Source organism: Callorhinus ursinus, unplaced genomic scaffold, assembly GCF_003265705.2.
Source record: "Callorhinus ursinus isolate GAN/ISIS: 27379988/994484 unplaced genomic scaffold, GSC_fseal_2.0 scaffold67, whole genome shotgun sequence".
In the NCBI taxonomy this organism is placed as follows: domain Eukaryota; kingdom Metazoa; phylum Chordata; class Mammalia; order Carnivora; family Otariidae; genus Callorhinus; species Callorhinus ursinus.
In genome coordinates, this window is record NW_027397129.1 from 2,057,835 (window position 1) to 2,074,594 (window position 16,760).

The 16,760-nt window shown below is 36.0% G+C and overlaps 1 long non-coding RNA gene across 4 annotated transcripts in view; it reads right to left on the reverse strand.

The window, feature by feature from the left end:
• Nucleotides 1–217: 217 nt before the first annotated feature.
• The window catches only part of LOC112828498 (uncharacterized), a 29,071-nt gene continuing 12,528 nt past the window's right edge, over nucleotides 218–16,760 (reverse strand). For 2 of the 4 annotated variants that reach the window (XR_003209525.2, XR_012376151.1), the window contains exons 3-4: nucleotides 4,215–4,448; nucleotides 218–3,207 (exon numbers count right to left, since the gene is read on the reverse strand). This is a non-coding gene — a long non-coding RNA (uncharacterized lncRNA). The remainder of the gene's footprint in view (nucleotides 3,208–4,214; nucleotides 4,449–16,760) is intronic. The other 2 variants (XR_012376149.1, XR_012376150.1) reach the window with 2 other exon arrangements.

The following is a 16,760-nucleotide window of genomic DNA, read 5'->3' on the forward strand; positions in this document are numbered from 1 at the left end:
TTCTCTGGCTGTGAAGTGCAGGGACATATGTGAAGACTCCGTGTACAGGGAAGCACATTCAAGTCTCAGAGTCCGTTTTTGGAGGGCTGCACACAAAGTTATGATATGCAACTATCTATGGTAACCAAAACTCATGACCCCAACAATGAAATCATGTGCCCATCATCAATCTTTTTTTTTTTTTTTTTAGATTTTATTTATTTGACAGAGAGAGACACAGCGAGAGAGGAAATACAAGCAGGGGGAGTGGGAGAGGGAGAAGCAGGCTTCCTGCTGAGCAGGGAGCCCGATGCAGGGCTCGATTTCAGAACCCTGGGATCATGACCTGAGCCGAAAGCAGACGCTTAACCTACTGAGCCACCCAGGCACCCCGCCCATCATCAGTCTTGATGTTTGTGAAAAGTAATTCTTATAAGACAATATACCATGGTCCTTTGCTCCAGGTGTATACAATAAAATCTTCAATTGTTAGCAGAAAGAACCATCAAATACAACATTCCCAGAGGTTGTACCATGATTAGATGGCTCCAAGCTGTCTTGGAGATATGTGAGGAGTGAGCAATAAGACCTGCTGTGTTAACTCTTTTCTCATACCCATTTTACTATTGGGTTGTTAGTTTACTTATTATTGAATTTTAGGAGTTCTTTTATTTTTTTAAAGATTTTATTTATTTATTTGAGAGAGAGAATGAGAGATAGAGAGCACAAGAGGGAAGAGGGTCAGAGGGAGAAGCAGACTCCCTGCTGAGCAGGGAGCCCAATGTGGGACTCGATCCCGGGACTCCAGGATCATGACCTGAGCCGAAGGCAGTCGCTTAACCAACTGAGCCACCCAGGCACCCCAGAATTTTAGGAGTTCTTAATATATTGTGTATACAATCCTTTATCAAATATATCGTTTGTAAAGATTTTTTTCCCAGTTTTTGGTTTGTTCCTTTATTCTCCTAACAGTGTCTTTTGAATAGTAGAAGTTTTTAATATTGATGAAGTCCAATTTATCAATTTGTTATGTATTGTGTTTTGGGCATAATTTCTAAGAAATTTTTGCAAAACCCAAGATTTTGAATATTTTTTCCTGTTTCCTTTTAGCATTTTTATAGTTTCAGGTTTTTACATTTTAGGTCTATGATTCATTTTGAGTTAATTTTTGTATATGATTTGACCTGGAGTATTTTAAAGCAAATCTTTGACATCAGATCTTTTCACCCATAAATATTTGGTATGTATCTCTAGCAGATGAGGGAAGTTTCAATAACATAATCCCAATACCTTTATCAAAATTACTTACTAGCATATGGTACTCAATCTGTGTTCAAATTTCCCCTAAATATCTTTTTGTTTGCTTAAGATCCACACAAAATAGGCATATTGCATTATGTTGGCATGTTTCTTAAATTTCCAGTAATCAGTAACAGTCCCCTTATCCAATTTTGCTATGTCATTTTTTTTGTAATAATAATCCAGGTCACTTGTGCCAAGAAATTTCTACATTCTTGATTTGGCTGGTTGTATCTTGGTGATGTTTTTAACATATTGCTCTGCCATTTCTTGATTTTTTAATTTTTGGCATTATATATTATTAGACATTATATATTTACTCTGTGCTGTGAAAGATGAGTATCTGGTAACATAACTACTCTCTACTTCCCTCTCTCTAATTATCCCTTTAACATCTTTAACAATGAAATAAACATAGAAGATTTTTGAAGAATTAATATGTATGACTATTTGCCTTTTCCCAAGTAATATCTTCATTTAGCCTTGGCTGTACCATAAACTACCATATACTATAATAAACTAGTTTTTGTCCAATGCAATAACAGTAGGGGAGTGGAGAATAGAAATTTGAGAAATATCTCAGAAGAAGATCTGAGAGTATTGAATGAAGGAAGAAGAAGGGAAGGGCTATAGAATTCCTGCTCAGTTTGTGGCTTCAACAGAGTACACGGTGGTGCCACTTAGAATAGAAGAGGATGAATAGGTTTGGGGAAGGGACTGGGGACACGGGAAGAAAATAAATTCAGTTTTTGACATTGAGACATGGGGTACTTTAAACAATCAAGTAGAGACGTGCAATAGACCACTGGAATTATGGATCTGGAGACTAGGAGAGAGATGTGGGCTTGAGGTACAGATTTGAAAGTCATCAGCTTTATGGGTGATAGCTGAAGCCATGGCATGGATAATATTGCCCAGGAAATGTGTAAAGAGTAAGGAAAGAGGAAGATAAAAAGAAAACCCTAAGGAACACCAAGATGTTACAGTATGTGATGAGTACCATAATAAAAACACGTATGAGATACCCTCGTGACTCAAAATAAGATTGATCAACTGGGTGGGGAAAAGTTATAAAAAGTTTTACTTTGGTTTAGATACTGAACAATATATCAATGTGTGCCAGTGGGATGCGGGGCAGGAGAATAGACAAACCCATCTACTCTATAAGGAAAACAGAGGACTTTAAATGAGAAGTCTTTCAACTATTCTCCACCCTGACACACTCATGTCTAAAGCAGTGTTCCTCAAAGTGTGGTAAACAATTCACTTCGAAAAGAATCACACAGGGGCTTTGTAAAAATGCGTATTATTAGGTTCCACCTTAGACCTACTGAATCAGAATCACTGGGGAGGGAGGCACTGAGGAATCTGCACTTTAAACAACTTCTTTTAAGTGATTCTGAGGCAGATGACTTGTATACAACATTTATCTACAAACTATGGTGTGACCATGGGAACTTTCACCTAAAGTAGAATGGATAAGGTCAAAGAATTGTGATCTTCAAGTTGCTACTCTCTTCTTGCTGGTTTTAGCAGAAAGGCCTAGTGGGAAAATGGGGAACACAGAGGTTTAGTAAGAGTGTAATTGACTCAATCTGTTTTTCTATATTTAGAAGGAAAAATGAACCAGATAAGATTAACAGCGGTTTTCCTTTGAGCTGGTCCCAAGTCAACCAGGAGGAACATATAGGCACCTTGATGAAAAAGAAACCAACAATTGATTTTGTTGATTGAATGTGGTCATTAAAACAACAACAACACACTCATGAATTCCCCTAATTTTGTTTTCACTTTTTAGCTGGTTATTTGGCATTTTATACTCAGCTCCTCTTAGTGAATTCATCTTACCTGAAGTCACTAAATGTTTAGCTTTTCATTTAATCAATAATTCCAGGGATAAAAACCTCCATGTTTCCCATAATTTTTATCCTAAAAAGAGGAGATTTCAATTAAGTCATTGTCTATTGTTCAGTCAGAAAATGTTTCTATGTCTTCATAAAAAAGATAACTGTATGTTTGGGAATATATTATTTGAAGTACACAGTGAGATGGATTACTCTTTAGAATTCATCTGTGCCTTTAGGGAATCTCAGGGATGTACTCTCAAACTCTGATAGCCTATGAATATTCTACTATGGCTAGAAATACTATTCTTCTGAGAAACTGGCAAATGGGTTTTGTTACTTTTTCATAGCAGCTATCTACATGGCTCTCCAGAATTGGGTATACCTAGCTAGAAATATGCTAACTAACTTGAAAAGATTGTAACATAATTTGTTTTGAGAAAAGCTGTGAATATTTCTATTCATTCTTTGAAATATTTCTAGAAAAAAATCAGATCATAAAACCAATTGCTTCCTTTGAAAAGACCCTGTGATAAAATTAAGTCAATTCTGATTCCAAAATTAAACATGAAGACTGGTAAGATTTCATAAGAGAACAACTCTTCTCTTTGTATATCTACCAATTCCATTTATCATTCATAACTTTCTAAGATACATTTCCTGACTCACATATTATGCTAGTAAGTTTGTAACATACAAGAAACAAATGATAGTTTTATCTAGTTCATTTAGTGATGTGTGTGATATGATAAATGTGGTATCTATTTGATAGTCACACAGATGTTAGAAGATGCTTTAGAAAGTATAGGATGTGATGGGGGAATAAACTGTCACTTATAGTATGATTCCACCCAAGAGCTGAGGAATTATGTTGTAAAAAAAAAAAAAAAAAAAGAACCATGAGACCTAGAGAGAGGAGAGACAGAATATGGAATTGTCAGTGGGCATGCACATATTTGTAAAGGAAATATACTAGAGAAAAAAATACTGGTCCACAGTAAAGTTATATTTTCTGTACAAAAAAGCCATTAATGTAGTATATATAAATATTCCCATAGGACTATGAGATCCTTTTCAAAATTCCATACTTACCAAAACAATCTTTTAGTTATTGTATTAGTTGCTAGGGCTGTCATAACAAAGTACCACAGACTGGGTGGTTTCAGTGGAAATTTATTTTCTTGCAATTCTGGAGGTTGGAAGTCTCAGACTGAAGTATCGGCAGGGTTGGTTTCTTCTCAGGCCTCTCTCCTCAGCTTGCAGATGATTATCTTTTCCCTGTATTTTCACATGGTCTTCCTCTGTGTGTCTCTGTCCTAAAGTTTTCTTATAAGAACATGAGTCATACTGGATTAAAGCATACCTATTGACCTCATTTTAGCTTAATTACCTCTTTAAAGACTCTATCATCAAATAAAGCCATATTCTGAGATACTAGGGACTTCAACATATAAATTTTATGAGGACACAATTCAGCACATAACATTATTTTAGGTTACCACATAAATTAATACAAAGAAAGGTTCCACATAAATTTAAAACTAATTTTTGGCAAAATCTTGCTGGCTGTGAGGCAAGTACAATAACATGTGTTGAATATTACTACAGAGGAAATGCAATATTGAAGGAGCTAGACCTATGGTGACCCAATCAAGGTAAAAGAAAATATTAAGCCCCAGAATACTGCCTAATTAATACTACTGCATAAGGTATTGGAGCTTAATATTTTTTAAGACTTAATTTATTCGTCTATTTAGTGTACTCCCTAACGTCTTAAAACTTGATACAGATTTTTTTCTTTAGAAAACTTTATACAGTGCTGTGTTTTTATTTGTAGAAAAAAATCAGCTTAAATATGTTCATTTTTTTGTATTAATATGATGGTCATGACTTTGCAGAGTGTGTTATCCAAATTAAAAACCAGTCTTGTTAGGCTTTTTTTATCCAAATTAAAAACCAGTCTTGATAGGCTTTTATAAGCTAAGCCATCATTGAACTCAAGGCTACATATAAGAACTCTGAAATTCAAGGACAATTTTAAAAAAGGATACCTGAATTGTTTGCCAAAACTAGAATAACCCCTAATGATATATAAGAACCAGGGTACAAAAGCAGTGAGGTAACCCAACTCATTATCAAGTAAAAACAAATCTCTGCATATACTAGTGAATCTTCATAGAGGTCTCTTTTCTTTTAAGTCTTTTGAAGATGCTATTAGAAGTAGAAGAAGATTTTTGGTCAGCAAATACCACAAAGAAAAGGTCAGAGAATTCTCTTTTGAGTTGTATATTTAAAATGATATGAGTCTAACAAACAAAAAGATTTATGGCATGACAAATGCTAACTTAAGGACAAAGTTATTAAGGGTTGATAAACCCATTCCATAAAGAAACCAATGTTTTCTTCCTATTGATGCTGTCTTCCTCAGCTTTCTTGAAATAAAATACATAGCTATATGACTGAGATTTGAAATATATAAAATGAGAAAGTTCAACTGAATTAATTTTATGGTCCTTGTCAAGAACTTTGAAGGTTCTGAGATTTTACTCTATGTAAAAGTTAACAAGTTAGCCACAGTTTCATAGATGCTGGCAGAAGACACAAAACGCTAGGGTCAGAGTCAAAGAATAGTTTATTAAACCAGCAATAGCAGTTACTAGAATATCAGTATTTGTACCAGTTCCCTGAGCCCCAATTCCCACAGGGTTACTGAAAGAGGGCTAGAAGATACCATGCAGTAGGGTACATTATAAGAAGGGAATTTTGAGTTTATCATTTATAATGGACAGCAATCTCTGGAAGAAAGCAGTATCTCTGTTTTCTATGGCTGTTCACCACATAAAATTATTTTTAATTGAGATATAACCCACATACCGTAACTCTCTGAAAGTAAGCAACTCAGTGGTTATGAGTATATTCATAAAGTTGTGCAACCATCACCATTTTATAATGCCTGAACATTTTCTACCATCTGAAAAATAAACCTCATACTCATTAGTCATTCCTCATTCCCTCTCCTCCAAACCCCTGGAGACCACTAACTTACTTTTGCCTCTCTGGATTTGCCTATTCCAGACATTTCATGTAAATGGAATCACACAATATGTGACCCTTCTGTGATAGGCTTCTTTCACTTACCATAATGTTTTCAAGGTTCATCCATGTTGTAACATGAATCAGTTTATTTCTTATGGCTGAATAATATCTGTTGTATGGATATAACACATTTTATTTATCCATTCATAAGTTGATGGACATTTGGGTTGTTTACATCTTTTGACTATTATGAATAATGGTGGCATAAATATTCACATATAAGTTTTTGTGAGGACATATAGTTTCTATACTCTTGGTTATATAACTAAGAGGGAAATTGCTGAGTCATGTGGCAACTCTATGTTTAACTTTTTAAACAACTGCCAAACTGCTGCCCAAAGCAGCTGCACCATTTTATATTCCCATCAGAAAGGGTTCCAATTTCTTTACATCCTTGCCAACACTTATTATTTCCTGTCTTCTCAATTATAGCCATGATAGTGAGTGTGAAGTGATATCTCACTGTGGCTCTGATTTGCATTTCCTTAATTCCATATTTTTATGTGCCTATCAGCCATTTTCATATCTTCTTTTGAGAAATGTTTATATAAATCCTTTGCCCTTTTTTTACATTGGATTATTTGTCTTTATTATTGAGTCATTAGAGTTCTTTATAAATTCTAGACCTTTAACATTTTCTGTGGATTATCTTTCCACTTTCTTGATGGTATCCTCTGAAGCACAAAAGTATTTAATTTTAATGAAGTTGAACTTATCTGTTTTTTTTTTTTTTTTGGTTGCTTGCTTTTGGTGTTTTATATATAAGAAACCAAAGCCAGGAATATTTACACCTGTTTTCTCCCAAGAGTTTGATAGATTTAGTTTTTCCACTTAGGTCTTTGATCCATTTTGAGTTAATTTTTGTATATGATTTGAGGTAGAGATCCAACTTGATTGTTTTCCATGTGTATACTCTGACTCAACACCATTTGTTGAAAAGACTATTTTCCCATTGAATATTTCTCTTGTCAAAAATCAATTGGCCATAAGTGATTGGTTTATTTCAGATTTATTTTTGAGAGCACCACATGGTCTTGATTATTACAACTTTCTCCTAAATTTTGAAATCAAGAAGTTGAATAACTGCAATACTTCTTGCCACTTATATTCAACATAATTACTAGTGATTCTAGTTTGTGCTATCCAGCATGAAAGATAAATGAAATACATCCAATTGCAAAGAATTAAGTAAAACTGTCTTTATTTGCAGAAGACATGACTGTCTATGTTGAAAATCCAATAGAATCTACCAAAAAGCTACAACTCATAGATGAGTTTAAAAAAGTTGTAAGATGTAAGACCAACATATGAAAATTGATTGTAGTTCTATATATTAGCAATAAACTATGGAAAACCAACATTTTAAAAAATACCATTTATAATAGTATCAAAACTATGAACTATTTAGGAATAGATCTGACAAAAGAAGTGAAACCTTTAAATGAAAACAGAAACCAGTAATGAGAGAAGTTAGAAAAGATCTTAATAAATGGAGAGATATACCTTTTTCATAGATTGAAAGCCTAAGTTTTATAATAATACTAATTGTTCCCAAATTGATCCATAGAAACAATGCATTCCCACAAAGCCCCAGCAAGCTTTTTTTTAAAAGAAATTTACAAGCTGATTCTAAAATTCATATAGAAATGCAATAAACTGTGAAAGAAAAGAACAAAGTTACAAGGCTAACACTAATTTAAATACTTATTATAAAGTGATAGTAATCAGAACAGTGTGGTATTGCCCCCACACAAATCAGGAATCCCTTTGATAGCAGTGCTGACAGGTTATCTAGTCTGACTTTGGTGACAAATTTTTACCATCTCCCAAGAGAAACTTCTAGTACTGAATACTCTTGTTTTAAAAAGTTGTTGGGGAGAAGTTAAGATGGTGGAGGAGTAGGGGACCCTAATTTCATCTGGTCCCTGGAATTCAACTAGTTACCATATCATTCTGAACACCCGGGAAATCAACCAGAGATCTGATAAAAGAATTGCTGCAATTCTACAAATAGAAAAGTGACCATTTTTTGCAAGGTAGGTGTGGAGACATGAATCCGAGGTGATATATCTGAGGATAAACTGTGGGGGGAGGGAGCTTCCTTAAGCTACTGGAAAATAATATAAGTAGGGGAGTGCAAAACCAGAACTTTTAGAAGTGTGCTCTGGTGGGGGAGGTCCCTGCGTGAAAGGTGCTCAGTGGCAAAGTGGAGTGGAATCCCAGGTGGGACAGTGTGGTCACAGGATCCCTGGGGTCACAGAATGGGGATGGCTCAGTGCGGCAGAGTTCCCAAGCATTGGAGCAAGGAAGCCAGCTGTACACAGGGAGTCTAGGTGCTGGCTTTCTGCTCAGTGTTGCCATAAACCATGAACCGCTGCATGGTTAGGTGACCACTCTCCAGGCAGCGGACCAGCAAAAGGCAGAAGCGGGGTAAGAACACCTTCCTTCCCCGGCGAGGAATGGTGCAGGTCTGTGTCACAAGAGTCTGTAAAGTCTGGAGACTCGAAACAGGGTGGCATGCCTGAGATAAAAAAATGATCGGTCACAGGCTGGGCGAACACAGAGTCAGATGGAAACCAGGGGGACAAGAGAGATTGACTGCTGTTTTGTGAGGGGCTCACTGAAGAGTGGGGGGGGCTTTCACCTCTGGGGCTAGAGATTGGAGCATCACCATTTTCATCCCCCCAACCAGTGCTGAAAGCCTTCAGGGAGCAAAAGAGTGCCACATAGTGCAATCTGAAGCCACTTACACTGACCTGGCCCCCTGGCAAGAGGGGTGCAATTCCACCTGGGCAAAGACACCTGAGAAACAGGGCAAGAGGCCCCTCCCCCAGAAGACCAGCAGAAACATCTGGCTAATACCAAGTTTACTAATCATACAGAACTGCAAAGCTTCAGCTCTTATGGAAAACAGTATATAGCATTCATGTTTTTTTTATTATTCTTGAGTCTTTAAGTTTTATATATATGTATAAGCTTATATATATAAGTTCATATATATAAGTTTATATATATATATATATAAGTTTTATATATATAAAAGTTTTTCATTCCTTCCTATTTTGGGATCTAGTTTCTTTTAACAAACAGACCAAAATATACCCAGGATCCAGTTTATTGTTTTGACTGTTTTACCTCTTATTTGATTTTTTTTTTCCTCTCTCTCTTTTTTTCTTTGTTTCTGTTTTCTTCTGTTTTGCACTCTGTACTTTTCTGGTGTTGTTGTTGTTATTTTTGTCTTTTCTCTCTCTTTCTTTTATTTTCTGGACATAATGACGAGACGGACAAACTCACCCCAAAAGAAAGAACAGGAGGCAGTACTCACTGCCAGGGATTTAATCAATATGGATATAAATAAGATATCTGAACTAGAATTCAAAACAATGATTATAAAGATACTAGCTGGGCTTGAAAAAGCACAGAAGACACTAGAGAATCCCACACTGGAGAAATAAAAGAACTAAAATCTAATCAGGCCAAAATTAAGAAGGCTATCACTGAGATGCAGTAAAAAATGGAGGCTCTAACTGCAGGGATAAACAGAAGAGAGAGTCAGTGATATAGAAGACAAAATGATGGAGAATAAGGAAGCTGAGAAAAAGAGAGAAAAATTACTGGATCACTAAGGGAGGATTTGAGAGATCAGCCATACCATAAAGTGAAATAATACTAATATAATAGGGGTCCCAGAAGAAGAGGAGGAAGAGGAGGAGGAGGAAGAGGAAGAGGAAGAGGAGGAGGAAGAGGAGGAGAAAGAAGAGGGGAGAGAGAGGGAGAGAGAGAGACGCAGAAGGTTTATTTGAACAAAATATAGCTGACAACTTCCCTAATCTGGGGAATGAAAGAGGCACTCAAGTCCAGGAGGCACAGAGAACTCCCATAAAAATCAATAAAAATAGGTCAATACCTCTACATATAATAGTGAAGCTTGCAAATTTCAGAGATAAAGAGAAAATCCTGAAAGCAGCTCAGGACAAGAGGTTCTTAACTTACAAGGGTAGGATCATAAGGCTGGCAGCAGACCTGTCCAGAGACTGGGCAGGCCAGAAATGACTGCCATGATATATTCAAGGTGCTAAATGAGAAAATATGGAGCCAAGAAAATACTTTTTCCAACAAGGCTGTCATTCAGAATAGAAGGAAAGATAAAGAATTTCCAGGACAAACAAAAACTAAAAGAATTTCTGATCACTAAACCAACCTTTCACAAAATATTAAAGGGGATCCTTTGAGCAAAGAGAGAACCCAAAAGTAACAAAGACCAGAAAGGAACAGAGACAATCTACAGGAACAGTGACTTTACAGGTAATAAAATGGCACTAAATTCATTTGTTTCAATAATTACTCTGAATGCAAATGACTAAATGCTCATATCAAAACACAGGATATCAGACTGGATAAAAAAACAAGACCGATCCATATGCTGTCTACAAGAGACTCATTTTAGACCCAAAGACACCTCCAGATTGAAAGCTGAGTGGATGGAGAACCATTTATCATGCTATGGACATCAAAAGAAAGCTGGGGTAGCCATCTGTATATCAGACAAACTAGATATTAAACCAAAGACTGTAATAAAAGATGAAGAAGGACATTATATCTATCTATCTATCTATCTATCTATCTATCTATCTATCTATCTATCTACCAACAAGAAAATCTAACAGTTGTAAATATTTATGCCCCTAACTGGGGAATAGCCAGTTATATAAACCAATCAATAACAAAATTAAAGAAATACTTGGATAATAATACAATCATAGGAGGGGATTTTAACACCCCATTCACACCAATGGACAAATATTCTAAGTGGAAGATCAACAAAGAAACAAGGGCTTTGAATGACACACTGGATCAGATGGACTTCACAGATATTCAGAGAATTTCATCCTAAAGCAACAGAATACACATTCTTCTCGAGTGCACATGGAACATTCTCCAGAATAGATCACATACTGGGTCACAAATCAGGTTTCAATGATACTAAAAGACTGGGATTATTCCCTGCATATTTTCAGACCACAGTGCTTTGAAACTTGAACCCAATCACAAGAGAAAATTTGGAAGGAACACAAATACATGGAAGTTAAAGAGGCTGGAAGTAGAAGGATAATGCTAAGTGAAATAAGTCAGTCAGAGAAAGACAAATATCATATGATTCACTCATATGCGGAATTTAAGAAACAAAACAGATGAACAGAGGGGGAGGGAGGGAAAAAGACGAAATCACAGAGGGAGACAAACTATAAGAGACTCTTAACTACAGGAAACAGTTGTTGGAGGGGAGGGGAGTTGGGAATGGGGTAACTGTGTGATGGGCATTAAGGAGGGCACTTGATGGAATGAACACTGGATGTTATATGCAACTGATGAATCACTAAACTCTACCTCTGAAACTTATAATGCACTATTTTTTTTTAAAGTTGTTAATTTGATTTTAATTTTTTTTTAAAGTTGTTAACACCAAGCCACAACAATATTTATTACAAAGTGTTCCTCTTTCAAGTGACAAGTTTTATCAAAGTTAGGTCATTAAAGGATGTTAAGAAAGAAATGGAGACCAGGCCTGAAAATTGCCTGAGCAGATAAAACCAGTTTAACCATACAAGCAAAGCTTAATTTAGCTCACTTTGGAAGTCTAACTTGATAAAGGTCATTTCTTTCTTATGCCTCTGGAAATCATAAGCAAAACTGGGACTGTTTTCCAAAATTGATATGAGATAACCACTGAACAATTCGTTATCTTTTATGAAAGTTCTAATATTAAAACCGATCACTATGAAAAATAAACAGTCATTGCTTTCTCACTATATAAGCTGCTTTATAACAATATACCTGTCCCCCCGAAGCTCATTCCATGTTTTGGTTTGAATGCTCCTAGTTTGCAAACTGTCTTTTTGGTGTGTGCAGAATAAATAAATTTTTCCTAATCACTAAAAAATAAACAAACAAAACAGTGGTATTGACCTAAGATAAATAGATGAATGAAGTAGAATATAAACAGTCCAGAAATAAACCCATGCATATATGGGCAACTGACCTTTTACAAAGATATGAGATGGAGAAAAGTGCAAGGTGGATAGAAGATAGTTCTTTTTTTCAATTATTTGTAGTGGAACAATCAGATGTCCAAACACAAAAGCACACAAAAAACCCATAATTTCAATCCATAGCTTTCATCATTACAAAATTTAACTCAAAGGAGATCGCAGACCTAAATGTAACACCTAAAACTTCAAGAAAAGATAGAGAAAAATTTTGTGAACTTGGGTTAGGCAAAGATTTCTCAGATGTTATACCATGTACAGTCCATAAAATAAAAATCAGTAAATTGGACTTCAGTAAAATTAAAAACCTCTGCTTTTCAAAAGACACTGCTATGACAATGAGAAAACAAATTACAGACTGGGAGGAAATATTTGCAAAGCATGTATTTGATAAAGGACTTGCATTCTGAATATAAGAAAAATCTCAAAACTCAATAACGAGAAAACTATCAACCCAATTAAAAATAAATTATTTGAGCAGACACTTCACAAAAGATATTTGGATAGGAAATAAACATGTGAAAGATGCTCAACATTATTCATCACTAGGGAAATACAAATTAAAACCATGAGATACTACTATACATCCAACAGAATGGCTAAAGGATGCCAAGGATGTAGGGCAACTGGAATTCTAATATATTGCTGCTGGCAACATAAAATGATACAATTTATTTGGAAAACAGTTGGGCAATTCTTTTTTGATATCTACAAGGTATTTTTTTCATGACATATTTTTAACAGCTCTATTAAGGCATCATAGAAATAAAATAAATTGTAATATATTTAAAAGTATAATTTGAGACCTATGACATGTTCATATACTTGTGAAACCATCAGCAAAATCAAGATAATTAACAAATACTTCAGCCCCAGAAGATTCCTTAGTCCCTCTTTAATCCCATCTTCTTGCCCCTATATTCTCTCTCCCCTGATGCCCAGGCAACCATTGATTCCTTTCTGTCACTATAGATTATTTTGTATTCCCAAGAATATTTGGAAATGGAATCAATATAGTATGTACTGTTTCTTGTCAGGCTTTTTCACTCCATATAATTATTTTGAGATTTGTCTGGGCTTTTTTCATTTTTGTTTTTGTTTTTTTGCACATTACTTGCTCATCCTCTTATTGCTGAGTGGTTCTATTGTATGGATGCTCCATAATTTTGGCAATTTCTTAACAAGAAATGACCCAGCCAATTCCACTCCTAGGTATTCTCTCAAAAGAAATATAAGCCTACATATACATAAAGACCTGTACTTTAATATATAAACTGTGGTATATCCATATAGTGGAATACTACTCAGCAATAAAAATGCAATAGCATGACTGAATCCCAAAATAAATATACTGACATAAGCCATAGAAAAGAGTACATACTATATGATTCCATTTATATAAAACTGTATAAAAAGCAAACTAATCTACGTGACAGAAAGTGAATCAGTGTTTGCCTAGGGAGAAGGCTGGGGTGGGAGGGAGGAGCTACACAGGGACAGGAGGAAATTCTGGGTGCCAATGGACATGTTCATTTTATTGACCGAGGTGATAGTTGTACAAGGTTATATATGTATGCCTTTTTAAAATATTTTATCACGGTAAGAACACTTAACATGAGATCTATCTTCAACAGATTTTTAAGTGTACAATACAGCATTATCTATAGATATAATGTTGTACAGCAGATCTCTAGAACCTATTCATTCTGTATAACTGAAATTTTATACCTTTTGATATAACTCTCCTATCCAACTTCTCCCAGCAACCACCATTTTATTCTTTGCTTCTATGAATTTGACTATTTCAGATATAAATATTATAAAATCATGAACTTTTATAATGTACAGCTTATTGTATGTCAATTATAATTCAATAAAGAGTTCAGGGAATTACTCAGAACTTTGAGGAATAATAATTGCAGTTAACATCTATTGAGTACTTATTATTTATTTTTTTAAGATTCTATTTTATTAGAGAGAGAAAGCATGCAAGCAGGGGGAGGGGCAGTAGGAGAGGAAGAGAGAGAGAAAAAGAGAGAATCTCAAGCAGACTCCCTGTCTAGTGTGGAGCCTAATGGGTTGTTTGATCTCACGACCTTGAGATCATGACTTGAGCTAAGAGTCAGACACTTAACGGACTGAGCTACCCAGGCGCCCCTACTGAGACACCCCTACTGAGCATTTATTATGTGCTAGGTACTGTACTACGCATTTTACATGTATTAATCTCATTCTCAATGCAACTTATAATGGAGGTATTATTCTTAACCTCCATTTTATTTATGAGGAAACTAAGGCATAACAAATTTAAGATACTTGGCCAAGGTCCCAAAGTCTCATAAAAGGTGGAGCAAACCATAATATATGCTTCCTCTCATAATAATATCTCCAATGTATTCAGTGCTTTAGGTAGCAGACCCTGAGTTTGTGAGTTTGACATTTGATAGATGTACTTACTATAACTAAGCAACATGCCCCAAATTCCATAGCAAGCAGTGGAGGACACAGATTTGAACCAAGGATCTTTATCCACCAGGTGAGTCCCAGTGGAAAACAGGTTGAGAACTACTTCTTTGTTTAGAGGTTGGGCCAGTGGTGCATGAAGATGGATCTGGTACTTGCTTTAGGCAGGTCACTATTTGCCTCATCCTGAAGATAGGCATTTTTTGCATGGATCCCTAACTGCCTTGGTTTACCTGCCCAACTAGATAGTCAGATACCTACTACAGCTTGTATTACAGTGGAGACTGCTAAGACTTCCTACCTGATTAACCACCTCTTTTCCCGTCCCCAATACTTTACAGATAAGTTGGTTCTCCCAGGTCCTTGACCCTAAATATCTGGGTCTTTACCAGTTCTAGTTTCCTATCCTTAAAGACTTTGTGTTACTGATAACCATAAAGTCCTCTAGCAGAGTGTATATAAATTATGACAAAGGGCAGTTCACAAACCATCTTATTTGGATTTAAATATATCCACTTCCTCACAGATCCATTGAGTTATGTTGGCATTAGAAATTCTATGCACAGTTGAGAGCTGTGAATGTGGAATAAAGCAGTTTTATAAGCCATACTCCCAGCTGAAATATCAAGGGCCTGGATTACATTAAACGTCTTGATTCTTTCAAGCACCCACACAGATAATTTTGGAACATAAATATATCCCCTCCCCTTGACCCCATTCCCAGCCTTGGAGCTACTTGTTCTCTCTGGTAGCACAGTACTGAATATCAGGGCATCAGAGTTTCCTTAAACCATCAGAAGCAACCAATTCACCTCTTTTGCTCATTTACCACTGTTGTGCTTTGCTCCACTCCTGATAGCTCCTGCTGCTTTGGATTTGATCCATCTCATATACCATTTACCCCTGACTCTGTTCTTGCCCTTCATTCAACATCTGGTTTACCATTCCATTCCATTTATTGCTACATTTAAAACATGTGGTTTAGCACTTTTAAAACATCTGAATAGAAGAGTTGTTCTTAAGAAGGCAGTTGGAGTTTGGCTATTGTGGATACTGCTGCTATGAACATTGGAAGAGCCAAGATGCCCTTCAACAGATGAATGGATAAAGAAGACGTGGTCCATATATACAATGGAATATTACTCAGCCATCAGAAAGGATGAATACCCAACTTTTATTTCAACATGGATGGGACTGAAGGAGATTATGCTAAGTGAAATAACTCAAGCAGAGAAAGTCAATTATCATATGGTTTCACTTATTTGTGGAACATAAGAAATAGCATGGAGGACATTAGGAGAAGGAAGGGAAAAATGAAAGGGGGGGGGGAAATCGGAGGGAGAGATGAACCATGAGAGACTATGGACTCTGAGAAACAGGGTTTTAGAGGGGAGGGGGGAGGGGGGATGGGTTAGTCCGGTGATGGGTATTAAGGAGGGCATGTACTGCATGGAACACTGGGTGTTATATGAAAACAATGGATCATGGATCACCACATCAGAAACTAATGATGTATTGTATGGTGACTAACATAACATAATAAAATTAAAAAAATTAAAAAAAAAGAAGGCAGTTGGAGTGATACAATTCAATATACTACTCCTTCAGTATTCCTCTCCTTCATTCATTGCCATCTCCCTTGCTGGTATCTTGTTTTTCTCTTTCCTCTGTCTTATAGCCCTTCTGCTCATGACTTGTTTTCTTCTACCTCACTTGTTCTCAAACTTTAGCATGCATTAAAATCACCTGGAGGGCTTGTTAAAACACAGATTGCTGGATTGCAAATAGAGAGTTTCTGATCCAGTAGGTCTGGACTGCTGCTCAAGAATTTTTAGTACTAAAAAGTTTCCAGGTGATGCTGATGCTATTGGTCTGGGGTCTATACTTTCAGAAGCACTGTCCTAGCTCAACACTGTTTATATTAACCACCTGTCTATCTCCCGACTTGTCCTCTAAGCCCTTTTTTGTGAATTGCCTTGATGTGCAAAGCTGGCAGGTGTGGCTATGGATCCTGATTTGCCATAATCACCCA